The 5,217-nt window shown below is 33.1% G+C and overlaps 1 long non-coding RNA gene across 5 annotated transcripts; it reads left to right on the top strand.

Moving 5' to 3' along the window:
* Positions 1-1,119: 1,119 nt before the first annotated feature.
* Positions 1,120-5,006, top strand: LOC114074394. 5 transcript variants are annotated; one of them, XR_003574792.1, is made up of 5 exons: positions 1,120-1,275; positions 1,392-1,585; positions 1,860-1,965; positions 2,205-3,738; positions 4,622-5,006. It is a non-coding gene; the product is annotated as an uncharacterized LOC114074394 (long non-coding RNA). The 5 variants fall into 5 exon arrangements; XR_003574791.1 differs by having other exon boundaries at positions 2,160-3,738; XR_003574793.1 differs by having other exon boundaries at positions 1,860-2,343; positions 3,667-3,738.
* The last annotated feature ends 211 nt before the right edge of the window (positions 5,007-5,217 follow it).

Below are 5,217 nucleotides of genomic sequence, written 5' to 3'. Positions count from 1 at the left end.
CAAACGGAGCCCCACAGTACAGGCTAGCGCCATTTGGTCTTTTCTCCACACTTATGAGTGTGAGCTTATGACCCAAAATAGGAGTCTTTGACAAAAACGACGGTTTTCAGTACGGCTCGTCAATTGGTTGACGCCACATTGGTGCACTACACCTTTTTAGGCCTAGGACCACACTAATTCTGGTCAAGACTTGTAAAGTGTTGCCTATAATATTTTTGGGGACGCTTTCAAAGTGTAGCCTAAGTTTTTATCTTTTAGCTACACTTTATATTGGCAACATTTAAAAAGTGTACTCTTTGATGTTATAACTTACACTTTATAAGTGTTACTACAATATAATATAATTGACAACAACTATTAACATATATGACCACACTTTTAAAAAGTCCTATTTTTATAATTATAATAACAACATATTAGAAGTGTGGCCTTAAAATTTTCACTAAAATTTTCCCTCCAACACTATTTTAACTCTACGGGTGTGTTTGGTATGAAGGAAAATGTTTTCCATGGAAAATGTTTTCCTAGAAAATGTTTTTCTGGAAAACAAGTAGATTTTGGATTTATTTTCTCATGTTTGGTTGGTGGGTAGAAAATATTTTCCGGAAATAATTTTTAGTGTTAATTTATCAATGAAAAATGTTTTTGAGGAATATCTTTTATTTTTACTAGAGTAGAAAATAANGGGGGTCTGGTAGGGGTGGATAGGGGGAGGTAGGAGTTTAAAAATAAAAATTTGAAGTTGAAAATATTTTTAAAAAGCAAATTTAATTTTTTGGTGAAGGGGTTGGGGGGAGGGTGGTCAGAGATCGGGTAAAAAAAATAAAATTTTGAAATTGAAAATATTTCTTTTTAAATTGATATTTAAAAAAAAGAAAATGTAATTTGAAATTGGAGGAGAGCTTTGGAAATGTTTTCCTTAATTTTTGAAAGAAGTCATTTTCTTTAATTTTGAGGAAAATGGGTTGATTTGGAAAAAAAATTTTCCAAAACTTTTGCCCCAACCAAACATGAGAAAATTGGAAAAAAACATTTTCCACTTCGTACTAAACAACTCTACCTCTCATTTTTATTTGCCAAAAAAATATATTCAGAAAACATTAATTTTAATAAAATTCATATAACATTTGTGAGAAAAGAAACGTGTGAGTTCTCTCTTTCTCGGAAGAACTGTGAGCTGAAGAGTTGAAGAACAGAGATGAAAAACTGAAGTCGAAGAACTGGTTTCCTCAAGCGTGAGTTCGATTCTCATCTCCGATAACAATTTCGTCAAGCGTGAGTTTGATTCTCTTTTCCGATAACAATATCGTCAAGTATGAGTCCGATTCACTGTTCCTTAAGTACTAAAAACAATCTTCTTCTTATTGATTGCTTTTTTGATTTGTGTTTAGAAGAGGAGAATGATAAGGAATTGATTACTTTGCGGTTGTTTGCTAAGAAGACGATCTCTAGCAGAACTGAAGCTAAGGCCACGATTTCAGACAGAACAGAAGAGCTCAACAGCTGAAGAGCTTCTCGCTGAAGGACACGATTTTCATAATAGTTCTCTTATAAAATAGGATTTTGTTTGAATAGGGTTTATCAGGTAACAAATTCTATCTTTGAAAGTCTAAATTTTAGCTTTTGGGTTTTGGTGTTCTTATATTTTTGATACCTTTTGATTCGTTGTTCAAAGTAGTAATTGTCCTCTTTTGTTTGAGTAATTTGAGCAAGACTTGCCTTCTCGTGACTCGAGACATCTACTTTAACAAGTTTCACTTGCCAGTGTTATGCATATGCATTATCATGTAATGGTTCTTTTAGCTATGATTATGTATTGATGAACTAGACATAGATAACACATGTACATTGCTTTGCAGGTAGATTATGATATCGATCTAGATAAATAGGCATTAGTATCGGTTGGTTCAGTAGGGTATTGTGGCAAATGGGTCTATGCCCTTCCCTACAACTACAAAACCAGAGGTAATACACTACAACCCGAACTTGGTTTATCTGATGCTTGGCTGAAGCTTACTTGCAAGCACAGCATCTGTCTCTTAGTCCTCTTTGGACAACCTTTAATCAGAGAAAGAAAACCTACATTCTATCAATCTTAGAGAGAATCTCTATTCTACATAATACGTTGAATCCAAACTTGGAATATATACTATCTGCAGGGATATTGATGAATTCTTGAAAAATTTTTCTGCATTGCCACCAAGGTCTCTGGATCCTTCAAAGGACTTAGTTGTTGATAGATATGGAAGTATAGCTAGGAAGGAGAGAATGAAACGTTGGACCCAAAAGCAAGATATGAAAAAAAGATGCAGAGGATGGCTAAGATGAATTTGATTTATCACTGTATGTTTTAACATTACCGGTTTTAAAAAAAATACTTATCAGTGTATGTTTTGCAGAAGCCAACATCTCTAACTTGTTGAATTTGTATTGTGTTCATTTAGTTTCCGTAATATGTATAACATGCATATCTAAAGTAAACCTTCTAGTTAATTTTTTCTTATGTAACTCCCAGGTCAGTACTAGTTTCAATTATATTGCAGCAGTTAACAAGTAGTACTATTTAATGTGTTAGTTCTATGTTTTGAAGTGACAGATAGATATCCAAACATTTATGGAATTGTCATATTGCTGATTTTGTATTACTTTTGTGGAATTAGGTTAAATGAAGCAACACAACCATTATCAAGGAGATTTCCTATTCCATCTAGCCAAATCAATCCATACAGAATCATCATCATGATTCGTCTCATTGTTCTTGGTTTTTTGTTTCATTATAAAATCATTCATCCTGTGGACGATTTTTATGGTTTGTGGCTAGTCTCTGTAATATGTGAAATTTGGTTTGTTGTCTCATGGATTCCTAATCCATTTCCTAAGTAGCTTCTTGACCACAAGTAAGAAACTAAATTCAGGCAATCTCCTGTTTTTATTGTACCAACACTGGTAGAAAATGTTGGGACTCTTTAAAGTGCTAGTACAACTTCTCACGGGTACACTTTCATTTTGAATATTCTAGTACATCACTTGTTTTCTTAATTGATCTCAATGTCTTATTGGGAGAGACTTCAAATTATTATTTTTTTGATATAATCTTTGTTATTTGTTTTCTTCTTGTTTTGTCACAAGGAAAGGAGCAACATTGACATATGATACTCGTACAAATCTTCCATTTTTTAGTTCATTTACTACATCAGACTATGTTGCTACTCAGCGGCTTACGTGAGAATTTTTTTTTAAGTTAGCTATACTAAAGTAATCTAACCCAGTCATGGATTACTTTAAGACATCATCTGAGTGAACTGGTCTGATGTTATTGTTGTCATCTAAGAATGTAGAAATATTGTGGCATATGAAAAAACTGAAAAACGTCCAATAGTTGTATCTTACCTTAGGTTTACTTTTACACTGAAGTATTTGCCAAAACTTTTAAGATGATACCTTTTGAACCTACATTCCAATCCAAGCATATGACTTGATAAGATATAGTGGAGTATCTACTATCCTGAGAGTAATGCTTCATTCAGAAAGGAGAAAATGATCTAGGACCATTGTCTTCTAATTTCTGGCTTTTTTCTGTCATTATGTATATTCTTTTATGCTTAGTTTGTGCATATACTCTTTAATGCTAACCTTTCCAATTTGTGTCGTATACATTTCTTACAGATACAAACAGAAATTGATCTTTAAGAATTACAGGAAACATTACTGGTATACCTTCGTCACATGCAAAATGAGGTAATTCACTTATTACAAAAATGGTAATTATCAATTGAGTTACATGTTCAGGCTGGTTATAGCAAGCTAGGGCTTTCCTTAGATATGCAACTCATATTTATAATTCGAGATCCTGCTCATTTTTCTTCAGCTTCCATATTTTCTCATTTGGTCTCAAATTTCTATTCCTGTGTTGGTTTATTCTTATCCGTTGGGATTCTGTGATAGCGTTATATGTTAGACGTCATGTTCTTCATTCGTGCACCTCATGTTGGATGAGTGGGTCGAGACGTCAAGGTTTTAGATTTCATGTTGTGTCTCTAGTGCTTTCATTTTAAATCTTATACTTGTGAGGATGGATTATGTCCATTTTTCTTTTGTTCTGCTTTATTTTTTATGTTTAGTATGTCTTTTAAGTTCTCCTTAACAATTGGTATTCAAGGTCTGATATTTTTGCATTTATGCCCAATACGGATGCACGAGATTTTATATCATTTTAATTAACAAAGTGATTCTAAACCATTAATTTTAGAATCACACAAATGATTTACAGTTGTGTGATTACAACTGCTACATGTCTTGGTGTCTGCAGTTGAGTGTATTAGCAGTACTTGTTGTGGTGGCTGCAAACATTGTTTTCTACTTTGGATACAGGTCTTCATTTTGCATTATGTCCTTCAAATACGGAAGTAGAATTGGAGCATTCACTAATATGTTTTCTAGTAACTTCATGTGTATAAGTTCCAAAGGAACTACATGTCTTCAAGTTTGCATTTGGTTCTCTTAGTCTGTGTAATATCCTAAGGAACTTCATGTCCTACCTTTCCATTATTGATTTTTGACATCATTGTGGAACAGAAGTTGTGTTTCTGTAATTTAATCATCTGTCTATATTTTTTTTCAGTCCCTCCCTTGTGTACCTAATTTCCCTTCACAAGAGAGCTCGGGATCTGTGGAATCACTGTGCCTTGGAAAATATTCAGAGGAGACTTGTGCACTTATTTTTTTTTCCGTTATAACCATTATTTCTTTGATTAACTCATAGCAAGTTCCTCTTGTAGTGGTTTAATGATGTCTTCTCAACAGATACATCTGACAAGTGTGAGAATGTTCTCAGTCGACTATCAGCATAAATGCACTGTATGCCTATATCTATTATTACATTCTTCATTACTAGCGTCAACCAAGTAAGGCGTAGAATCACCATTGGTAGGAGAGTCTCAAGTTTATGTGTTTTGAAGTTATATTTATGTTATATTATAGGATATGACTATATGTGCTTATGTTGACTTAATGTTATCTCTTATACTTATTTTATGAAGTTTTATTTAAAAAGAGCAAGTTTTATACAAATGTCCTTTTAACATGATATTATTGCATTATGCAAGAATTAGTGCATTCTAATACACTAATTCCATATATTTTGTCTATCTCTAAAGGTGTAGGTGACATTTGATAGGAGTCTTGAATTGGATGGTTGAATTAGTTTTCATTCAAGCA

Source organism: Solanum pennellii, chromosome 10 (genome assembly GCF_001406875.1).
Source record: "Solanum pennellii chromosome 10, SPENNV200".
NCBI classification, from domain to species: domain Eukaryota; kingdom Viridiplantae; phylum Streptophyta; class Magnoliopsida; order Solanales; family Solanaceae; genus Solanum; species Solanum pennellii.
Note: the sequence above shows the minus strand (reverse complement) of the source record. Positions and strands in the feature narration are given on the sequence as shown.